Source organism: Monodon monoceros, unplaced genomic scaffold, assembly GCF_005190385.1.
Source record: "Monodon monoceros isolate NGI ecotype Baffin Bay Population unplaced genomic scaffold, NGI_Narwhal_1 Super_Scaffold_11, whole genome shotgun sequence".
Lineage (NCBI taxonomy): Eukaryota > Metazoa > Chordata > Mammalia > Artiodactyla > Monodontidae > Monodon > Monodon monoceros.
Window position 1 is genome coordinate 34,127,537 of NW_021703767.1, and position 25,826 is coordinate 34,153,362.

Consider the following 25,826-nt stretch of genomic DNA (forward strand, 5'->3'; position numbering starts at 1 on the left):
ATCCATTGACAGCAGCCAGATATTTGAATCCTTTATTTTCATACTGAATCTAGGGAGGTAATAAGGGAAAAGAAGGAGGGCATAATTAGTCCCAATATTTTAATTAGGAAAATAGAAAACTGATATTCTCTTCCTTGTCTTGCTCTAATGACATACACACACCTATACGTAGATACATTTAAAATAAATTAAATCCTTCTCTCACTTTCTGTCCTAGTTATTAAGATAGCATTTTCATCAAAGAGCCTTAAATCAGTGCTTCTCAAACCTGTTGGCTTAGCATCGCCTAGAGTCATTTTAACACCTTGTGATACCTAAACTGGACCTAGACCAATTAAATCAGAACCGGGTAGGGTAGGAGATGGGATTGCTGCATAGGTTTTTTTTTTTAAATCGTCCTGAAATATTCTAGTGTTCTGGGAAGTATCCTTCCTGAAGTAGCTGTGAACCACTGACTGACAGGGCTAGAGTTTCATATTTTAGGTGCTTCATTTTGTTCATCTTCCATACCTGTTCCTTGTTATTTCCCCAGTTTGTAGAAATCACTACTCAGTGTTAATGAGGTTCTTACACTGAGAAAGCACAGTTGCGTCTTTATTTTCCCTTTCCTTTCCTTTGGGATTTCTACCATTTGCTGTGTGGGCATTAACTTCCTGACCTTTCTAAGGTATAACCACACTAGGTTAGTTCTATGATAGCATTGATAACAAAAGTGCCTATTAAGGATCCTATTCCTGTGTGATTGTCTAGAAAACAACACAAATATAGTTAATGTTTTTTAGAATTCTGTACTGATAATAATTGAAATACAACCAAAACACGTTAGCTTTAAGAAAGGTTCAATCTATTGAACATTCACATTAGCAGCAACTCAGGTTTTCTAGCCATAATTATACCAATTTTTCGTAAAGTATGCCCCTTCTTGTTGCTTAAATAGCCCTTTAGATGTCAAATTACTCTTCTAGAAGTCATATTACTGCTTATCCTTTAAGAATTGTGAGTAGTTTAGTAGGGTCATAAGGCCTAGAACAACTCAGTAATCTCAAACGCAAGAGAATTGTGCATTAGTCTGTTTCCAAAAGGACAATGACCTGAGATGTAGTGTGCATTATAAATAAAATGAACTTCTACAGCAGTGTAATTTCAATATTTATTCATTTATTTCCATACCAGAATAAGGAAAAAAAACACCTATGTTCATAGCTAATAGCAACATACATATTTCTCACATTATTGCTTCCAAGATGTCCCAAACAATGCTATTTTCAAGTAAGCATTCATTTGCAAATCTGGCAGGCTTCATTATCTATTTCTAAGATATTCTTAGCAACTTTTAAAACTGGGAGGCAGGTACATTTATTATGACAATCCTGACGAGTATTGTGAAAAAATAAATAAATAAATGAATAAGCATATTACTATTTGAAATAAACTACTGTAAACTTTAAAGGCATTGACTAATAGTTTAACCATCACTACTACAAAATTTACCATGGGGTGAAGGCTACATAAGAGCAGGCCTACAGGCAACTTCATTTTGTGGCACTTCATCAGATCTGAGCATTGACTTAATTTTTCTCATGTATTACATTATTGATATCAGAGTTACAGAATCAATTGTATAGGTGGCCCCACAGACCACTTTGTTAAATTTATGAGTATCTATTTAGGATCAAGAGTCAATTTTCTTCTATCCTGTTCCTCATTAGTATGGGTTTTTTTGTTGTTCTGTTTTGTTTTGTTTTTGCAGAATTGCCTAACTCATTTGAGAGAGCAATTTAAGTGGTCTATCCTTACATACACTATCAACTTCCAATCAAGCCGCTCCATGGCAAACATAATTTTGCTTCCAGGCAAAAGAAAAACAACAACAAATTGTTTCCTTTTATCATTGTTCTTCCCATTAAATTAAGTGGCAGAGGTCATTCACACACTGGCTAAAAGAGTGGGGTGATTTACATCTCAGTCACCACAGAAGGGAGAGTAATTGGATAGGATTTAGTTGTGAACACAGGAATAAAATGTCAGCAAAAACTAAAAACTTCTGGATATTTAACACAACGGTTATGGGTTTCTTATTGTGGAGCCTGTCCTGCCCGTCAGCCAATAAATATGTATTAGATACCCACAACTTCCCCAAAGTAATTAAAAATTAAACAGATTTCTTCATCTCCTGGGCCTACAGTTCACCATAAAATCATAATCATCAAAATTCATTCTTATTCACTTGGTTCTCTGATATATTCAATCTATAAATATTTATAGCATGCTGCTTTCTCCTGTCGAAAAGTTTAGTCTTGTATGAAGGATATAACCAAGCACATATAACTAGCTACCTAAATGAGGTAAGTGCCATGAGACAAGCATGAATGAAGAACTATGGTGCAAAGTACAGGCAGTTTACCAGAAGCCCATCTGCCAGAGTAAGTACCAATGTAAGTAAGCAGAATTATAAAATATAATTGAGGATATATGAGACTGTAGGTAGCCTATAAGATGGTAAGATAACTTATGCCAACAATGGCATGAAGCATCTTCTGTTCCTGGCCAAAAAGGATAACTGACACCAGACTAGCCCTCCCTCTGAACAATACAAAGTTGGATAAAATAAGTGAAACAATGTTTTAAGGTATTAGACTACAGGCAGCGTAGAACTGAGTGAAGGGAAACTGGTAAGCGGAGTTATACTCTCCCCTCATCTTTCTGTCTAGAAGCACTTTGTACACCAAGGTACAGGGGAAGGAAGCCCAAACAGAGAAAGGTAGTCTCATTGAGTTGAGAAGACAGATAAGAGGGAGCCGTACAGAGAAGGAGCTCCACAAATCTCCATAAACTTCCCCTCGCATCAGTATCAGGATACTAAACTGCATATGAAACAGTTCATGAAGGCTAGAAATACTTGATTTCTTCCTAGAGGTATGGATTACACAATTGTGCATTTATTAAAACTCACCAAATTTGAGACTGATGCACTTCACTTTTTGTAAAATATATCTCAATTTAAAAAAAAAGTGGTGACATGACCTGGCTCACCTTTCAATGAGATCACTCTGGCTGTTTTGCTCAATTTTAATCAAGTGAGGACACATGGAAGCAAGAAGAAGAGGTAAGAGCCTATTGCAGTAAGTCAACAAGAGATGGCTTGACCTGGACCGAGGTGTTTATCAGTGGACTTGTTACAGTTCCAAACATATTGTGAATCTAGGACCATGGATTTACTGGTGAACTGGAGAGGGGTGGGAGACAAAAAAGGAAGTCAAGAATGGCTCCAGGGGCTTCCCTGGTGGTGCAGTGGTTGAGAGTCCGCCTGCCGATGCAGGGGACACGGGTTCGTGCCCGGGTCCGGGAAGATGCCACGTGCCACGTGCCGCAGAGCAGCCGGGCCCGTGAGCCATGGCCGCTGAGCCTGTGCACCCGGAGCCTGAAGAATGGCTCCAAGTTTTGGCCTGAACAAATAGAAGGATGAAATAAACATGTACTGATATAGGAAAGAATATGGGTGAAGCATGTTGGAGTGAAAAAATCAGTTTTAGATGTGTTAGAAAAGTTGGCTGAGATCACCAAGGGATTGCATGTAGGTAGAGAAAAGAACCATTCATGGTCTGATCCCTGGGAAACCCTCACAATAAAAAGCCACAAAGCTGAGAAGAAGCCAGGAAAAGAAACTGAGATGAAGTGGTGTGTGAAGCAGGATGGAATTCAGGAGGATGGATGTCCTGATAGCTGTGTTAACCATCTGTCTTTTGCTGCCCAGAGGTCAGCCTCTCCCTATCAACGAGATCCTTAGACGTTGAAACATATTCCATTCTCTTTTATTTAAACAAAACAAACACCCATTCACCCCAGCTATAAACCTAGCTCCTTTGTTGCCAAAGTCAACATTTTAGAAAAAGTTGTCTCTTCTTCCACACTTTCCACTCACTCCTCAACTCTCTCCAGACTGGGTTCAGCCCCTAGTGCTTTGAGGAAGGCACTAACGTCACTAAAGGTATAGGTGTCTGGATCCAAATTTTAGGTTCTCCCCTAGATCTGCTCTTACTTGAGATCTCTCATGGGAATTTGATATCTTCTACTTACTCTGATTTTCAAGAATCACACCTTTCTGGGTTTTTTCCCTTCCTTTCTGGCTTCTCCTTCTTAGACTTTTTGGCCTCACTGGGCCTGTAAATGTTGGAATTTCTCAAAACTCAGTTATGAGCTCTTTAATCAATCTACATTCAATCCTTAAGCAATCTCATTCATGACAGATGGCATGACAGAATGATTAAGAATATGAATGTATTTTCCAATTTGCCTGGGTTCAAATATAGCTCTGACACTAGCTTTGCAATCATGGCAAGAGCTTAACCTCTTTTTGTCTCAGTTTTCCCATTTATTCTAAAATGGAGATTATAAAGGTACTTATCTCACAGGGATAATGATGTCGCTAAGATAAAATAAGCCCATGTTTGTAAATCACTAATACAAATGAACATATCTTTACCATGTAAGCAGATGGTTCACACTTGTTTTTCACTGGCCTAGACTTCCTCTCTAAACTATAAACCTACATATACAACCTTTTACTTTTTAGTCTTAACTTAGATTTCTCAAAGGTATCTCAAACTCAACATGTCCAAAACACAACTCATGATCTGTTCCCCAAAGCCTTGTGTTCGTTCAGGTTTCCCTATTCCACAGAATGACGCTACAGCTCAGAAAACTAGGCAATAACCTCGACATTATTCTTTCCCTCACCACAACCTTCACACTCATATTCAATGCATACCCACATGCATTGATTATACTCTTTACATACTCCTTGTATCTATCTCCTCCTTTTCAATAAGCTCTGCACCCACTAGCCTATTCTAGTCTACCTTTATCTCTACTTTCCACTACTGAATAATTGTTTTTTCAGTTTTAAAGAATTCTTAAGATTAAAGAAACAAAAATTAGACTTAAAACAAAACAACCAACATAAATATTCCCTGATTAAAAATCATCCCAACTTCTCAGCAATGCCCCAGAACCTCCCTCCTACAAGTAATCAGGAAATAAATGAGTTGGAGGCAAATATTCAAGGGCTAATAAAATGACTGTCTTTGTCTTATGAATATCTACAAAGCCAGAAGTACAAATCTAGAAACAATTCAAGACCCAACTATCTTTACCAGTCCCCAGGCCAGAATACTGAAGCAAATGCAATAGTTTCTTATTTTGACACTGTGTATCTATTGTTTCTTCTATTCTCTATGCTGCAGCCAAAACAATCAACTGCTTGTTCCCCAAGCTCAGCATAAAATATTTCATCGATTTATTACGATTCAGGGAAAAGCCCAAAATTCCTAACATAGCTTACAAATTTCTCCATTGCTGATATCTTCATGGTCTTATTTCTACCAATCTTAATTTTTAGTATTTCTCTTGCTTTCAATAAATTCTTTTAAAAACACACATGCTTCCTTCTGCAACAGAGCATTTGTGCATGCCCTTTCCTCCTTCATTCTACTTATTTAATTCTTATTCTGCACTCAGAGTTCAGCTCAATAATCATTTTTCTTAAAGCTTTTCCTGCCTCCGGGTGTGGTAAAATCTGCCAATTCATGCAGACTTATCAATATACACTTCTCTTTATTCTACATATCATTGTGACGATTTTACCTTTTTAAATAATAATTTGGTTCACGAAAACTCCATGAGTATAAAAACAGGGTCTACATTTGCTTATCATTGCAAGCCCAGTATTGGTCAAGTTGACCCTTTAACAATAGGGGGCCTAGGGGCACTGATACCCCATGTAGCTGAAAATCTGTGCATAACTTTTTAGCTTCCCAGAAACTTAACTACTAATAGCCTATTCTTGACTGAAGCCTTACAGATAACATAAACAGTTGATCAACACATACTTTGTATGTTATATGTATCTGTTATCTTACAATAAAGTAAACTAGAGGAAAGAAAATGTTATTAAGAAAATCATAAGGAAGAGAAAATGCATTTAGAGTACAGTGCTGAATTTATCCATACTGTAAGTTTACATCATCTATTTACAAGATGAATTGTCTGTCAGTAGCTATATCAATATTGTTTTTATTTTTTGGTTTTTTTTGCAGTACACGGGCCTCTCACTGTTGTGGCCTCTCCCGTTGTGGAGCACAGGCTCCGGACGCGCAGGCTCAGCGGCCATGGCTCACGGGCCCAGCCACTCCGCGGCATGTGGGATCTTCCCGGACGGGGGCACGAACCCGTGTCCCCTGTATCGGTAGGCAGACTCTCAACCACTGCGCCACCAGGGAAGCCTCAATATTGTTTTATATGACATAAAACACTGAAGATGTTATATGTATTACTAACACTAGATATCAAAAATGAAAAGATAATGTGAAAAATAAATTCATATTTATTTACAGGTATATCAATTCATGCCTTGATAACAAAGAAGCAGCAATATGATTGCTTTCTGGTAGTCTAGTGTAATCAATACGATTGCTTCACCATAGCCTAGCCATACACTAATAAATGAGTCATTATAAAATTTTTGTGGTGTACAGTAGTGCAGTTAAATTTTTTTAAAAACTACTTACATGTGATGATAGGCTGATATGCAGTTTCTCCAATTACAAGAGAGAGGCATACTGTACAGTAATGTATTTATTTGAAAGCAAAGTTATAAAACAGGAAGAAAACTAACTCATTATTAATTTTATATTAAATATCACTCATATTATGCCTATGTAAGGATAGTCTGTTCATTTCAATAAGTCTTGCACACAGTATTCTACAGGATGAATACTTTGGTGATGATGATGATTAGAAACAAAAACATTTCATATAGTTCTTGCTACACAGTTATTAGATTTTCACAGAAATACATTCACACATGAACATAACAAATAAGTTTATTAACTGTACAGTATGCTGATTATTTACTACTTATTAAGTGGAAGTGGATCATCATAAAGTTTATTGTCTTCACATTGAGTAGACCGAGGAGGAGGGAAAGGGGTTGTTGGTCTTGTTGTCTCAGGGGTGGCAGAGGGAGAAAAGGTGGAGGAGAAGGAGAGGCAAAAGAGGCAGGCATACTGGGTGTAACTTTATGGAAATACATCATAATTTCTGTCTATTTTGCTTTTTCATTTCTCTAAAAATGTTTCTAAAGGGTAATAATCCTTCTTCCACCATTTGCTTTAGTTTCAGTGCCCATATCATTGAAGGGTCCATGTCATAAAATAAGTCAAAAGCAGTCTTGAATAACTGGGACCCTTCTGTCAGATGTCTAATGGCAGTTTGCTTTCTGACTCTGCTTCTTCTACATCTTCCTCCTTATCATCTGGTACTGGTTCAGAAGCACTCATCTCACCAAGTCATCTTCTGTTCCTCTGGTGTGGTGTCTGTTCATTCTTGAATTTCTCCAAGATTCACACCTTGAAACCCTTCACTCCCCACCTTTTTTACCATATCCACCATCTCTTTCATGATTTCCTTGATTAGCTCTATTGTGAATCCCGTGAAGTCACGTACAACCTCTGGACAGATCTCTCCAGCAGGAATTTATTGTTTCAGGCTTGATGGATTTCATGGCTTTTTCTATAGCAATGATGGTATCTTTAATAGTGTAATCCTTCTAGACTGTCATGATCTTCTCTATCAGGGTTCTCTTTCATAGCATTGACAATCCTTTCCATAGAGTACCGTGTATAATGGGCCTTAAAGGTCCTTATGACACCCTGATCTAGCGGCTGAACTAGATATGTTGTTTTGGGGAGCAAGTAGCCCACTTTGATGCCTTTGGTATTGAATTCATGGGGTTCTGGGTGGCTAGGGGTATTGTCCATTATCCAAAGAATCTTAAAAGGCAGTCTGTTACTGATAAGATACTTCCTGACTTCAGGGACAAAGCATCAATGGAAGCAATCCAGAAAAAGTTCTAGTTGTCCAGGGCTTCTTGTGTACAGCCAAGAGACTGGCAGCTGGTGTTTATCTTTTCTCTTCAAGGCATGGGGATTAACAGCTTTAAAGATAAGGGCAGTCCTGATCATAAATCTGACTGCATTTGCACAAAACAGTAGAGTTGGCCTATCCCTTTCTGTTTTAACTCATGGTGCTCACTTCTCTTCCTTACTAATAAACGTCCTCTGTGGCATTTTTTTTTTCCAGAATAGGGCGCTTTTGTCTGCATTAAAATCCTGTTCAGGCAGATATCTTTTCTCTTCACTGATTCTCTTAATGGTGTCTGGGAACTCATCTGCTCCTTCTTGGTTGGCAAAAGTTGCTTCTCCTCTTATCTTGACTGTTTTTAAGCTAAATCTCTTTCTAAAATTATCAAACCATCCTTTGCTGGCATTAAATTCTCCAGCTTTAGATCCTTCACCTTCCTTTTACTTTAAGTTGTCATATAATGACTTTACTTTTTCTCAAATCATATTAGAGTCTATATGTGTGACTTTATTATAGCAATCCTACACCCACACAAAAGCTGCATTTTCAAGGTAAGGTAAAAAGGTATTTCGCCAAAAGTGCAAGGTTTTTGTGTCTGCTGCTGTAGCTGCACTGACAGCTTCACGAATTCCCTTTTCCTTTTATACAACCGTCCTTATGCTGGGTTCATTTATCTTGAAATGACTGGCAACCACAGCTGCAGACCTCAATCTCTGGTATATATTGAGCAATTCAACTTTTTTTTTGTAACGTCATGACTTTTCTCTGCTTCTTAGGAACACTTCCAGTATCACTAGTGGCATTTCGTAAGGGTCCCATGGTGTTATTCAAGATGTACAGTTTTGGGCTTCCCTGGTGGTGCAGTGGTTAAGAAACTGCCTGCTAATGCAGGGGACTCGGGTTCAAGCCCTGGTCCAGGAAGATCCCACATGCCGCGCAGCAACTAAGCCCACGTGCGCAACTACTGAAGCCCACGCGCCTAGAGCCCGTGCTCCACCACAGCTAGAAGCCTGCGCACTGCAAGGAAGAGTAGCCCCACTCACTGTAATTAGAGAAAGCCCTCATGCAGCAATGAAGACCCAAAGCAGCCATAAATAAATAAATTGATTAAACAATTTTTTTAAAAAACTTAAAAAAAAAGATTTACAGTTTTGTGTTAAACATGGTGAAACATATGAAAGAACCAGGAGAGATTACTTTTTACTGCAATACACAATTTACTGGAGAGACGAACTGCTCACGCAGAGATGATTAGCGTCACACGGAGTTTTAAGAGGATACTTGCAACACTTGAAATCAACACAGTAGCAACAGGAGGTGGCTATGAAATTATTACAGTAGGTACAGTATGTACTACAATTAATTTTATGCAGTTATGATTTAATACTGCATCTTTATGCTTGTTTATATTTCTCTCTATTGAGAATGGAGCTATTACAATCTGTGTTTGTGTGGGTGAGTTTTGATAAATTTTAGCTTTTTATATTTGTGTACATTTTATGGTAGTAAATTATAAGACTAGTATCTACATATCTTTTATGCATTCATGATATACTTAACTTTTTCTAAATGTTCTTTTCTATTTCTAGGCTACATGATTTATCTGTTTTTTTTCAAATTGTCTCAAATCCCCCCAAATTTTTCCAATATATTTATTGAAAAATATCCACATGTAAGTGGACCCACGTGGTTCAAACCCATGTTGTTCAAGGGTCAACTGTAATATGAAAGTTGTCAATACATATTTATTGAATGCATAATGCCTCTGCAATACTTACTAGTAGGAAAAACAATCAAAAATTTCCAATAAGGTGTGAAAAAAATAAAGCAGTTATGTGTAACGAACCATCAGCACAAGCACAGAGTTAAAATATGTGTCCAGTCATGAGCCACAGAGCATTTTTGAAGAACAAACATCTCAGAGGGGTAAGATTGCCAAGCAAACATCACCTTTCCGGAAAACAAGTATTATTTCAGATGCCCTCTTGTGAAGGGCAAAGAAGCAGAGCTCTAATATGTTTAGTGATCTTTAGACTTGAAACATAGTGCCTGCAATCTTTTCTTTATAAGAACCACAAAGCCAAATTAACTCACGAAAATTTAGACGGAGAAAAACAGGCCAAGACAGTAACAGGCATATAGGAGCCAATTAGGAACACATGACGGAATAGGTTCAGCCATTAGACTGTTTCACTCCAGTGATCAGCTTGGTATGCAGACACCTGTAGGACATTCAGTATTTTCTCTACAGGCTCTCTGCATATGGACAAGGAGTTTAACAGGAAGCAGACAACAGGAGGTGGGACCATCCTTTATCAGTTTCAGAGATGATAATGTCTCTCCCTGCATGGAGCTGATTAGTCAGAGATGCTGAGCAGGGGAAAATATGGTAAACTGGGCAGCATGCCAACTCTCTCCTGAGTCAGCAATTCCACCTCCAACTTCATTTTATAGTTCAAATTAAAAGGTCCCAAAGTAGACAGAATTGACAGCAGATCAAATTTATGGAATACCAAGAGTCTTTCTTCACCCCAAATATTGTCCTTGTTAAACGACCAGTGAATCTGAAATTTCTAGCATAGAGCTAATGAGTAAAGGTTTTTACAGAAATAGATACCTTTAAACTAACTTTCTAACCTTTCAAAAATAATATTGTCTAGATGAGTAAGAAGATGGTTTACTATCACAGATTAGTTTATCTAATGTTAATAAATAATACAACAAGACCAAAATCAACTTACTTACGCTATGCCCCAGGTCACCAAACCGAGATTTAATTATAGTTTCAGCTCTCCCACAAATGGAATCTTAAACTAGTTGACCAGGAATTGCCTGATTAGCACTAGTTCAGTAATATGCTTGATAGGTAATATATTTACCTAAAAGTAAGTAACCTTGCTATAACCAACCCGATTTTTTGCCCAGTATAACTCCCTCATTTCCACTCCCTTCTGCCTGTAAAAGTCTTTCATTTTGTACAACTCTTCAGAGCTCCTTTCTATTTACTATATTGGATGCTGTCTGATTCAAATCAATATTTGCTTAAATAATCCCTTAAAATTTTAGTGTGTCACAATTTATCTTTTAACACTAATAAAGGCCATTTGACTGCAAGAGTTCCTGAGAATGGTATTTGAGTTTCGGCTGTAGGCATATAGAGGAAACACTTAACACTAGAATCAGAGCTACTTGATCATATAAGGTCGAAGCAAAGAGAGATAATATCAGTGAGTTAAAGACATCTTGCATAGAAAACAAGTGAGGTTTAGCTACAATGAATAAACAACTGGGCACATTTCTTAATAATCATAGGAAACGGTGGTAAAGTAACTACCTTGGATCACCTTGTTCATACTAAATTGTCCCAAATAAAGACTTCTACTCATCTAGTTTCCTTATTTATATCTGGGATACCAGAAGAAACCTTACTGTTTGCATGAATTTTTTTTTTTTCTCACTACCAAATTACTCTGGGTCCATCTGAAGTTCCTTGTGTTCCAAAAGTAATCCATTTGACACAATTGATTCTCATAATCTCTCTTCTAAATAACTGTAATCCTCCTACATCTTTCTTCTAAATTGAAATGAAGGTGTTACCTCTGCTAAGCAGTCTCTAAAATCTTTGCTTCAAGAAAAATGATTTCCCAAAAATCCTCATTTGGCATCTACCTCAATCAGGTACACCTGTGCCCCTTTGCCTCAGAAATCAAAGGCTCTGTTATGGCTTTGTTATGGTGCCTCCACAACGGACTTCCTGTTACAGATATTGGTATATATTATGTGAGCCCATGTTTACAGTTCTGTGTGGTAAAAGGCTGCTCTACATTCTTCTTTCGTGTGATCTTATGTATTTCACGCATCTAAGTGAATACTCTTTGACCATTCAGGATTCAGGAACAGACTGTCCCCTAATGAACAGGCTGGAACTGGAACATATCTCTTCACATTCACTGACGGATTAATTTGACAAATACGCATTAGACCAGCTGACAGCTTGCTCAGTTACTCCTATTTGCTTTAATTTATTTGGCAAAAGACCCTGATCTATCAAGTTAAATGCCTTCAGTTCACAGATAGTGAAGTGTCCCAGGCTACAACCAGATTATCAATCTGTGAAAGGTGAACATTTGGGTAACTCATTAACTGAGCAAGGTCTAAAACCTCTAATATTTTAAGTTACTGGAGGCCATGGCTGAGCTATAATCTTCCCCTTGTCAAATATTACAAACTTATAAGCAGACATTTGTTTCTATGAACTAACCGAGCTCTAAACAAATGTATTTTCCCCTGCAGTTCATTCCTGACTAGGTATTTATTCAAGAGATCTTCATTCTATTATTATATTGGATATACTTTGGTTTGTGCACAGAAATTATATTGTTTTGACAGCTCTATTATTTTTGCCAGTTGGCTCACAGCGATTTATCTTATAGTACATGAGGAATTTACTTTTTAATTGGCTCTGCTTTTCTTTATGAAAGTGTTTATGAGGTACTACAGCAGTTCAATGTTTTAATGTTTCAATGTTTTCCACCAGTTCAGTAATCTTGTAAACAGTAGTGTTTCTGAAGGGCCTCTAAGCAGTTCTAAAAACAGGATTAAAAAGAAAAAGCTAGCAAATGTAGTTTTATCTTTAATACTTGCCTTCCTAGTATCAGCCTTAACTATATATAAAGGATGTGGTGATATTTGGGCTCAAAGGTAAAACAAAGCATAAAAAATTCTGATCAGAGTAAGACATTTTAAATCCCTTTAAACTGTATTAGGAACTGAGAAAAGAGTTGTTATTAAAGAAGCAGAATGTTAGTTTTCTGTTACTGATATCACCATAAGAGCCTGCACACCTTTTAGCTTACTTAGCACATCAAAGACCAAAGATCTAATATCCAAGTATTTAACTTTTATCCCAGAATGCTTAACTCAGGTAGCTGGAAATGAACTACTTTTTTTTTTTTTGCGGTACACAGGCCTGTCACTGTTGTGGCCTCTCCCGTTGCGGAGCACAGGCTCCGGACGCGCAGGCTCAGCGGCCATGGCTCACGGGCCCAGCCGCTCCGCGGCATGTGGGATCTTCCCGGACCGGGGCACGAACCCGTGTCCCCTGCATCAGCAGGCGGACTCCCAATCACTGTGCCACCAGGGAAGCCCCGAAGTGAACTACTTTTGACCATTGAACCAAAAGTTTAAAAGTTAAATAATTTCACAGGTAGGACTGTTTTTAGGCCCATTAGTTTTCATGGACCTTAACACAGATATATAGCTTAGTCAATTAAAACATGTATTTTGTAATCTAAACCTATGTAACAAGGATCTCTGAAATGTTTTGCAATTATGAAATAGGTAATTCAAGCATTTATTAACTATCATTTTGTTTCAAAATAGCTGAAAATAAACCAAACAGGTACTATGTTAGATTCTGATACAATTTAGTAATACATAAAATTTCATCCAAAAATTCAACTACTTGTAACACAGGCTAATGCAACTTACTAGACCTACGTATATATTTACTCATTCAGCAAATATATAATAAGTATTTTCTAAGTGCAAAATACTGTGCTAGGAGTTTTAGAAAATTCAAAGATGACTAATATCCTTAGCATGGGTTTCCATTGTCTCTTTATATGTACGTTAAAAATGCAATATGAAGTAGAAACCCATAAATGTGTCATTTTCTGATGGTGTTAACTAAGTACTTTGAAAACCCACTGGAGAGAAAGAGAGAGAACTTCCAAAAAGTAGGTGTAGAAATTAGACGTGAGGAGTGAGGAGAAAGGCAATTCAGGAGGAAAAAATAGCCTGATAAAGAAATAGACAGGGCTTCCCTGGTGGCGCAGTGGTTGAGAGTCCGCCTGCCGATGCAGTGGACACGGGTTCGTGCCCCGGTCCGAGAGGATCCCACGTGCCACGGAGCGGCTGGGCCCGTGAGCCATTGCCACTGAGCCTGTGTATCCGGAGCCTGTGCTCCGCAGCGGGAGAGGCCACAACAGTGAGAGGCCCGCGTACCGCAAAAAAAAAAAAAAAGGAAATAGACAAATTCTATATGACCTCTACTTCATAACCAGGTGACCACAAAGTATCTGAAGGAGAAAACGTATCAACACATGGCAGTATGAGGGACAAAGTGACTCTCACTAGCTATATATTAGAATCACTTGCCTTGAGTACCACCTCAGATCAAATAAATCAGATTCCTTGGTGATGAGATCTGGGTTAGGCATCATTTTTAAAACTCACCTTGGTGATCCAATACAAAATCAATATTGGATTCAATATCCACTCAATGCAGTCAACAACAAGTACATCCATAGCAGACAGCATCAACTGGCCATGAAATGAAGTAACTGCAGGTCCAAGCATACTTAGGGCATTCTTCCCAGAGTCTTGTTGGCCTTACAATAGCCATCCTTGTATATGGAAATTTAACTTACGCTCTTAAAATACCTCATCCTCTCTCCTTTACTGCTGTTTTACGGTTGAACCTTATTTTTCTCTCAGGTACTGAAAACTTTATCACCAATATAATGTCATTCATCTCCATCCCTGATACTATCATAGTTCTAAAAAATGCTAGGATAGCCTTGCTTCTAAATTCCTTGAGTTTTTTTATCTCCAGTCACCTTTTCCTGCACTTGGTCTCATGGTCACTTCTTGAACTCTGCATCATCATTTGCTGCTCCTCTGGAGCCACAAATTCAATAATTCTAGTCTCTGGTGAAACGTTCTGGTCTTTCTGCCCACTTTCTCAAGTTTGTCTGCACTAATTCTTTAAATTCATCATTCCATAAATCAAATAACCCTTCCATTTTCACCTAGCCATTGTCTCATTTCTATTTTTATTCTCTTCAACTCCAGCTAAGGTATAATAAATCATTACAATTACTGCCTAATGAACATACTCAGCTTCACTGCACCCTCTTCCCTTCTTATTTCAAAAATTAACCTTCAATTAACCTAACAACCTGCTTCTTCATGATTATAATACAAAAGATAAACATCACTAGAGAAGATATGCCTAACCAATGATATTGGTATCATTATAATTCATGATCTTTAATCTTATCTAGGCTTTCAATACTGTCCAGTTTTTTTTTAACCATATTTCTCTGGTACTATTTTTCTCCTTTTCTTTGTAAGATATAGTCCATGGTTTTATGTTTAAACTGCCCCCCCCCACCTCCCTGGCCACTCAGAAGATACCATGCCATAAATAATTGGTTTGGTGTACTGACCTCTACCCCCGTCTTCTCAATATCAATCGTCACCCCCTCTGTACCGGCTATTTTCATTAGAAATAAATAAGGTGACCACAATTCCTCTCTATTTTGTCTGTTCTTTTAAAGCTGAACTCTACATTTTTCTTCAATTCCTTCAGTCCCGTACCCTCCTGAACCTAATTCATTCAAGTTTTCACCAATTACCTTCACTCTGCTAAATCCAAGGATCAGTTCTCAGTTAGCACCTTACTTCACTTACCAGCAACACTTGAGGTTGCTGGCCACTTCTTCCTTCTTACAACACTTCTTCATTGGGATTCAAGGGCACTACACTAAGTTGATTTCTTCCATTTTAAAAATCACTGCTCCTTCTCTGTCTCCCTTATTGGTTGGTGATCATTTTCCTGACCTCAAAAACTTTAAGTGCTCTACATCTCAGCCCTAAAAGTTTTCTTCTTTCTCTCTACACTCACTTTCTATCTACACAAGTCCCATCTCATGACTCTAAATGCCATCTACATGCTGCTTTATAAAATTTCTTTTTTCAGCCTAGAAATTCTCTTCTACAATCTAGATTGATATTTTAACTACTAGTCACTAGCCACTTCATATCTTCACCTAAATATCCGATTGATATTTCACACTTAAGAGAATGCATAATCTTCATATACTCTCTTCATCTGCACCCCCAAAGTCCTACACCTCAATAATTAAATCACCATCCTTCAGTTGTTCAGTCTAAAAATCTCAGTCATTCTTGACTCCTATTTTTTCTCACAAATCACATTCAATTAGTTGGTAAATCCTGTAGGCTCTATCTTCAAAACATATCCAGAATCCCATTACACACACTATCAAAATATATCCAGAATTACATTTCTCATTAAATTCATTACTTCCACCATGGATCAAACTTGGATTATTTCAGTTTTTTAAATTCACTAGTGCTTCTACCAAAAACCTTTCTACTTTTTCTCTAAGTGGGCTCTTGATTTCATCTTTGCCTACTTCAGTCTATTTTAAATACAGAAGCCAAAGGATTTCTGTTAAATGTAATTAAAATAATGTTGTTCCTCTGATTAAAAACTTCTAATGTCTTCCTGTGTCAGTTGGAGTGAAAACTACTCTCTATGCTGGAACCACAGACATTTCTTATTTCTTGTTGAACACTTCAGGCACATTCTTACATTGGGGACTTTCTTGAAATAGCTGATTATATGCTCTTTTCATTTCTCATTCTTATTCACTTTTCAAGTATCTACATTCTTAATTCTGCCTGCCAAAATTTCACTATATCCTTCCAGTTACCAATAAACTGAAGTTACCAACAAACCTCAGTGAATAATTTTCAGTAATAATAAGAGTAATTTTAATATTTAATGAGGTTATATTATATGCCCAGTCTGTTTTATACACTAAGGTTATTGGAATACAACAATTAATAAAATATAGTCCTTTTAGCCCTGCCAAAGACCTTGTGAGATTGGTACTATGGTTTTCACTCTTTATCAATGGGAAACTGTACAATAAAGAGGTTAAATAACCTACTTTACATCAAACTTGGATCCAATTAGCATGAAATCCAGGAGTTGTGCCCAGGTAGTTTAATTCCAAAGCACCATCAAAAACAACATTCTACAACCTCCTATCATTTTATTGATTTATATAGTTTTTGGGAGCTTTTCCCTATACTTTTCTGATTCTTTTAGCACTATCTGATCTGTAAATGTTGGAGTTTCTTTAAAATCATTCCTCGATTCTTCTTTTCACCATCTTTGTACATCTTATAGGTGAGCTTATCTCTGATGACTTGCCAATACCATTAGTCTGCCAACTTCTCAATGGCAATATTCTGAAAGACCTTTCTTCTAGACGAACTTACTTAACAGTTTCACCTCACTCTCTCATAGATTCTTAAATGCATATTCAAAGTTTAACTCATGATTCCTACCCGTTGTTCAAACCTGTTTTACCTCTAGTGTTTCCCATCTCAATTACGGGCATCTCCATTCACCAAATTCTCCAGTCAGAAAACTGGGGTTCTTACTTTTTTTTTTTAATTAATTAATTTATTTATTTTTGGCTGCGTTGGGTTTTCATTGCTGCACATGGGCTTTCTCTAGTTGGGGTGAGCGGGGGCTACTCTTTGTTGTGGTGCGTGGGCTTCTCATTGCGGTAGCTTCTCTTGTTGCGGAGCACAAACTCTAGGCACGTGGGCTTCAGTAGTTGTGCCATGCGGGCTCAGTACTTGTGGCTCATGGGCTCTAGAGTGCAGGCTCAGTAGTTGCGGCGCACGGGCTTAGTTGCTCCGCGGCATGTGGTATCTTTCCGGACCAGGGCTCGAACCTGTGTCCCCTGCATTGGCAGGTGGATTCTAAAACACTGCACCAACAGGGAAGCCCTGGGATCCCTTCTTGACATCTTCTTTCCCCCCTTTTCTTTCATTCAATCTGTTAATAAATTATCTTGATTCTAACCCCCCAAAATTTTAAGTCCTTTTATTCTCTCTATCTTTACTGCCGCAATTCTAGACATTATCTCTTTCAAGAACATACAAATAAAATCGCTTATCTATTTTTCATACTTCCACTGTTACTTTCTGCTAAACCATTCTGTACAGAAACACACTCTCTTGCTTAAAATTGTCTGATAGTTCTCCATTTTCCTTAGTGTTACATCTTTTTAAATTCCTATTAGGCTTAAAAGTCTTACAGCTGGCCCCTGCCTACCTCTGTAAACTGATCTATCCCCATTCCTTTCACTCACTATACTTCAAGTAGACTGACTTAATTGCAGCTCTACAAACATTCCATTAGTCCATACCTACTGAAGCTGTTACTCTTTGGTTATCTGAGTAACTACCCTTGTGCAAAGAGCTGTAATTCCCCAGGATTCTTCTCTGGTGGAAAGGTTGGCCCTGAATTATAAGGAGCAATAACTGGATAAGTAATTTCATGGAGGTAGGCAAGAATAAATTCTTTATCAAAAATATCTTCAAAAATATCTCAAAAATATCTTCATCCTAATCCACAGAACCTGTGAATGTTACTTTACATGGCAGAGGGGAACTTAAGGTTGCAGATAGAATTAAGTTTGCCAATCAACTAACCTTAAAATAGATTATCTTTTATTATCTGGGTGAGTCCAATGTCATCACAAGGGTAGGATCCTAAAAATGCAAGATAGAGGTAGAAGAAAAGAATCAGAGAAAGAGATGTGAAAACAGAATCAGGGTCAGAAGATGCTGTGTTAAAGAGGAAGCAAAATGGCCACCAGACAAGGAACGTGGATGGACTCTATAGACAGGAAAAGGTGAGGAAATGAATTCTCCCCTAAAGTCTCCCTCCAGAAAGGACTGCAGCCTAGTGAATCTAGGCTGATTTTAGCCTAGTGAATCTTGTGTTGGACTTCTAACCTAAAGAACTATAAGATCCTAAATTTGTGTTGTTTTAAGCCACTAAATTTGTCATAATTTGTTACAGCAGCCATAGAAAATTAATACAACTTGTATCTGGAAATGTACTCTATTTAGTGGGAAAAAATTAAATAAATGTCAAATTAGATTGTGTATTTAGAAGATAAGCTATATTAAATGATCATTAAGGTATTTAACAATAAAACTGAAAACATTAGGAAACTAGAGAATTACATTTTTTTCAATACTTCAGCAAACCATGTTTCAAGACTATGAGATGGATACCCATGTATATAAAATCATAATGTATATATGCTTATATCATGTGTATGTAATGTATATATATACACACACAGTATGTAGCTCGCACACACACATGCATGCGCACGTGCAAATGAACTGCATCCAGTTGAAAAACATTGGCTTATATTCGGGAGTGTGACTCCACCTTTAACAAAGTGGAAATATATGTTTAGGCTGTATCAGCACAGTTTAACATCAAAATTAGACAAGGGCCTTTTCAGAGAATTTTCAAGGTTTTATATTTTAGTATTTTTTTTATAATTCAGAGCTTTTGTTCCTCTTTACATGTTTTCCGAGTGGTTTTATACTCTAATTGTAATCTTCCAAAATAATCGTTACTTTCTCTCTTTTTTAAAATGTATGATTCCTACTCTACTTCCTATTTTAGATTGTGGTGATTCTATCCACTCATGCACGTAAGCTTGAAGATAGATCTTCCTAACCTCTTCCCTCTTCCTATCATTCATGTCAGTAAAGCATTGTTTATTTTGCAAAAAACATCAACAACTAACTCATCCTTAAATATAGATTTTCCTCTCCACTTTTATTCCCTTATAGTTCAGACCTGTCTCATCACTCTCCTGAGCTACAATCATAAACTCTTAATTTATTGGCTGATCCATGGTATTTTCCCCCATCACGTCTTCTGCTTCCTCTTATCCATTGTCCACATTGCAGTCAAAGTTCTCTATGTGAAAGATAAATCTGATCAAACCTTAGTACTTCTAAAATTTTTCATGGATTCTTTTAATTATCTGGACCAATACTTGGATCTCATGGACCAACTTATAATATTATATTATATATGAACACACAAATTAACTGAGGAACAAACATACCATTTTTAATATATTATTTTGTTGGTAAAAAGTAAAAACTTCCATTCACTGTTGACATCATTTTGTAAAGGAAAGAAATTGTAAAATCAATATATAGGAGAAACAACATCCCATAGTATGGAATATTCCCCAAGAGAGGACACAATAAATGTTCATAAATATGTATGATAACTAGAAGAGAGAAAATTGAAAAAATAAGGAAGGAAAGAAGGAAGAAATGAAGGAAGGGACATAAAGAACAAATTTAATATGTTAGCATATTGAAAAGGATACGTCTGACTACAAAATCAACAAAAAGCAATGTAGATCTTTATTCAAATTTCTTGTTGCTGCAATGTGTTTGTGTGATTGGGGGATGATGTGTTTGTTTGGGAGATTGACATGGAAATGAATTGTATATAGCAGAAGAAAATTCCTCTTTCCTAAAATTACAGGTATCACTGTCAAAAACTTGCTTCTCTCTGGCTTCTCCTCCACTTCCTTTTCCTCTACTCTAAATAAAGCTGCCTTAGGATCACCCATGTGCTTTACAGTATAAATTTAGATTTATTATCTTCCAACTGTTACTGCTTCTCTGATCAGAGAAAAAGAAAGGAGAAAGAAAGAGAGAGATAGAAGGGAGGAAAGGAAGGAAGGAAGGAAGGAAGCCAGGAAGGGAGGGAGAGAGGGAGGGAGGGAAGGAGGAAGAAAAAAAGAATTTTTGAGAAATCCACACTTGTAGAAGTTTGGGTTCAGGTAAAAGAGGGTGAGACCTAAAGAATCTACACATGAGTACTTTTTTTTTTCCATCACAAATTGATAGATATTGTTATGGAGGTGATATTTAAAAGCTCTATTAGAGCGTGTATGTCTAATTGATCTATCTACTGTTCTGACACTGTCAAAAATTTGGGCCAGACATTATCAGGAGCTGCACAGTTCTGGGGTCTGATTCACCAACATGAGCTGTCAGGAATTTAAATGAAAGACGGTCAGGACCAAGGATTTTGATCAGCATCAGGGAGCTCACTACCATTTCTATCTGCTTGGAGAGGATGAAAGTACAACTATGGTACTTCTTTTGAAGCTGCGTTTGCATATCAAAAATAATTTCATCACTTACGCTTATTTGAGGAAACTTCCCTGCAGGGTCAAAGCCCTGACATGGTCAGTAAACCTCTGGAAGGAGATCCAAAATCCTTAGCATCTGCCACCTTTCCCTCTTCAGTCATCTTCACTACAGTCACTCTATTCGACACCACAATCCTCACCACCACTAAATACTGTGCTCTTCATTGTTCCTCAACTTTTGTTTTGTGTTTCCTTTGTTTGAAAATCCCTTTTGTATGCTCACCCAATTGTATGGTTATTTTAGATGTAACACTAACCATACTGTAATTTAATTATATATAATTATTCATAGTCTGTCTCCTCCCTGGAGTGTATGTTCTGCTTCTCTAGATCGTGCTTCACCCTCAGTTGTAACATTAAAGAACCCTTGTCATAGCAGAACATCTCAAAATGGGTTTTACGTTCATTTTATTTGAAGACTTTCTAGTAGATTTAGCCTGGTCCCTCATGTTTATATAATGTTGCTATGAAGTACGGGGCCTAAAGCTGTCTGCTATTCTGCATGGCTAATGATTCCTGGTTAGCTGTTCCCCTAGGGAAGTGTAATAATTAATAATGGTGTCCAGAGAGCCTGATTCCCAGTATATGCATTGACATACACATTTTCCATAATCATGTCTAATCACCCACTTAATTAAACAGAAAAACCTTAAACTTTTATTTCTGCAGAGTCCTACAAAATAAAATATCTCAAGATTAATTCTTTGGTGCTTCACATTGCAACCATCACCTTGCTCCATTTCAGAATTAACCTAATCTATTTGGGTTTTATCATTATGGTAGTCTGAAAAATTGCCTCCCAAAAATATCTAAATCAAATCCCTGAAATCTGTTACTTTACCTTATTTGAAAGAAGGGTCTTTGCAGATGTGATTGAGTCAAGAATTTTGAGATGAGGTTAATCTTTTATAATCCAGATAGCCCTAAATCCAACAACAAGTGTCCATATAAGAGAAAGGTTAAGGAAGATTTAAGACAGACAGAAGAGAAGATACAAAGAGGAGGAGATGTGAAAAAAAAGGTGCAAGATTGGAGTGATCAGCTACAAGGAATGCCAACAGCCACCAGAGCCTGAAGAGGCAAGGAATAGACTCTCCCCTAAAGCCTCTGGAGGGAGCATGGACTTGCCAGTAATCTGTGATAATTGATTACAGCAGCCATGGGAAACTTATGCACTACTGAAAGATACAACCTACACCCTACAAACATACATACATTGCCACTGCCACTTTCCTGTTTTGTATTTCATTGTTACATTAATCACATTCTAAAATGCCATATATTTGATTCATTTATCTTGTTCATCTCCTCTCAAGTTAGAATGTTTTAAAGTTGTAGGTAAGCATTTTCCTTACGGAAATTCTTTGGTCAAATAATAGTAAAGCCAAACATACCTAAAGACATACTATACTTCCCACGTAATAAAAATAAAAGGTAATTATTATACTTGGTTTTCTCTGATATAAAAGTGAGGTACCACATACTCATTATTTGCTCCTAATCCTATCAAAATTCCATCTTTAAAATAATATAATGAATGTTAGTGAGGGGAAAAAATGAAATAAACCTCAGATTATTCATTTGGTTAGGGGAATAGATAGCTATATGGGAGATCAGAATCTAAAAGTGGTATTTAGAATCCATAAGGTAGTCAGTTTATCACTGTCAGAATTGATTTTTGCATGTAATGGGAAGAAACATAAGTTCTTGCTGCTTTTAACCCTTCTAAATGAGTCAAAAAAACCCACAAAATATATCAGTGAGTATACTGTGCACAAATAAAGACACTGTGGGTTTGAAGGAACTTTATTGATCAATGATAGAAATATACTCTATTTCTGTAAGCCTTTCAATTAAATAATGTGAAATATTTGTCATGTACAATAAAGACATTTAGAAGAATACTTGGCATACTGAAGTTTTATGCATCTATCTGAGAACGCAAGTGTAGACTGTGAAAAGGCTCTATTTATGCTCATTACTAGAGATATAAAGTAAAACATTTTTTCCATTTAATAAAATAAATTCAATTTATTTGGCATTGGAAATAAAAGAAGGAGAACTTAAGAAATAGCAGCAGGGCTTCCCTAGTGGCACAGTGGTTGAGAGTCCGCCTGCCGATGCAGGGGACACGGGTTCGTGCCCCAGTCCGGGAAGATCCCACATGCTGCAGAGCGGCTAGGCCCATGAGCCAGGGCCACTGAGCCTGCGCGTCCGGAGCCTGTGCTCCGCAACGGGAGAGGCCACAACGGTGAGAGGCCCGCGCACCGCAAAAAAAAAAAAAAAAAAGGAAATGGCAGCAAAGGATATCTATTGGAGGATAATATCAATAGCTAAAATAACTTTGCAGTGTTTATTTTATATTAACATAAACTTATATGAGAGCCAATAAAAACACAAAAGATATTATTCTATAATTTGTTTTTCTGTTTGTTCAAAAATAAGTGCAATGTTCAAGTTCATATTTAAATGATCAATAAAATGTAGATATTTTAAAATAATATCTCTCTACACATACACTCATCTACAGTTAAATATTTGAAACACTACTTTGGAAAATGCCTGTGTGCAAGCAAAATAATTAAGTCAAGATTAAGATTTTAATTTAAATGGTAAATAAATAAAGTATTATAACCAACATATAGCACAAATAATATACATGAAAAATAATTTGGTACAATATTTTTCCCCAAAGACAAAAGGGTGAAAGCATCTATTTATTTCACTCATTATTAACTCTAGAAACTTTTGAATCTTTATTTAAGCAGGAATAAGTATGAGGTGTAATCGTATACATACACAAACACACACACACACATACACACATACATAAACACACCCCTTTTCAGTTGATATTAAGGCCACTAGAAAAATTTTTGTTATTTTTAATACATTTCTGCCTTTATAGTTTTAAATCTAGAACATTGAATAGAAAATAGTGTAATATCACCTGCTACTTTTAAAGAATGATAAGTGAAAATAGAATTCTTGGTAAACTGCAAATTATCATGTTAAAATCCAGCTTCAGTATTATTTTTTTATTACAAAGGAAATGTAGATTTATATCCCAGGGTTCACTAAAGCCATCAGACAATTTTTAGACTTTCTAATCAAACCTGATATACTGATAAAACATGTCCCTGCACAAAATAAGAGTTAATACTACAACTTCTCCAATTTTAGATATTTGATTTCATGAATATGTATGGTTCATCAAAACTTCAAAATGTACATTTCAAGGCATTTACCTGAAACTACAGGAACTGATAACATAGGAATATACAATAATACTGATCTTTCTTTAGATATTTGAAAGTATTATAACATGGTAACAATTCTGGGAATAAACCACGTAGATCTTATGAATAACAAAATGACATACTGTTAAGAATAGACACTTACACCAAAATTTCATTAATATACTAGACTTTGTTTAGCTGGCTGTGATAAAACATGTAAATGCAATATTTTTATTACCTTTTAATATTTAATTGTAGCCAATGTTACTGATCTAAAAAGTCTTGAGTAATAATTACACAACACAAACGTCTTCAGCTGGGACTTTTCTTCTAGAATATAGATTGACATACCTACCATAAATTTCCACTAAATTTCTAAAGTCAAGATAAATGAACCCAACATGTCCCCTATAGCTCCAGTCTGTTCTTCATTCAGTGTTATTCATCCATATTTATGGATCACATACTATTTGCCAGGTATTATTCTAGGAATTTGTGATACAACAGTGAACAAAACAGATGAAAATTCCTGCCTTCTTGGAATTTACATTCTAGAGATCAATGTACTGCCCAAAACATCCAAATGTCAATCATGATTCTGCTATTCTCTCACCCTAACATCTCATCAAAACCAGGTTCTTTCTATGCTACCATTAAAGAATTCTCTCACATTCATCCAGTACTCTGCATTTGATGCTACCCATGTCTAAGCTAGAATAATTTCTCTCCACAGCTATTGCCATCTTTTCTAACTTTTCTTTCTGCCAGCTCCCTTCCTTCCTTTCATTCATTTTCCACCTATCAAGAGAGATTTTTATAAAACTAAACATGTTGCTCACCTGCATAAAATTCTTCAGGGTAGTGTGAATTCCATTGCTGTCTGAAGAAGGGGGCAGTAGGTCTTTGCTCCTGTGGAAACAACAAGGGGAAAAAAAATCAGTGGATTAAAAATTTGTACGTTAATATGGAATATCAAAGAGTTGTACATTCAAGACACTCTTGAAGAACTGAAAGCAGGGAAGAATGAGAAATTCCTCAATGAACAGAGAATGATGTGGTAGCTTTCATAACATAGATAAGCACCTAGTTTGGGCACCAACACAGACTAGGAGGAATCAGATGAACTTTAAAAGCCCCAAATGCAAAATTAATCATTATTAAGGTCCATATTTTTTTCCATTCACACTTCCAGATATTTGCTGAGAGAGAGGCGCTTGAGGAAGGTCTGGGAAACAGAGAAAATTCATAAAACCCCATGTATCAGGTGGTGCTTGGATTCCAGGGTACTGATTAAGTTTAGTGGTAAACCAAAAGTATCTAAAACTAATTCTGACATCAGAACAATCAGAGCCACACTGGTGGCAATGTAAGAAATTGGGTACTGTCTTGACAAACTCAATCTAATTAAAGGTGTGGCCCAAACCCAGCTGAAATTAATTATTGGAAGAATCTGAAAAACAGTCTCTTACCCTAATGCCACATAGAAGAAATGGCTTACACTTTTAGGTTTGAGGGTATTGCGATAATGTTTTGCTTCTGGAGTCATTGTTTGTTTTGTTTAGTTTGTTTTTAATCACAATGTCCAGAATACAATTGAAAAAAGATATGAAGTATGCAAAAAAGCAGGAAATTGTATGCATAATTTCAAAAACTCTGATAGAGCTGGAGCTATAAGTGAACCACTTACTGGTCATAGGAAAACTTTAATACAGTCATACATATGTTTAAGAAAATACATAATACAATGAGTGAAGGGATTGAAAAAGACAAACGGGACTTCTAA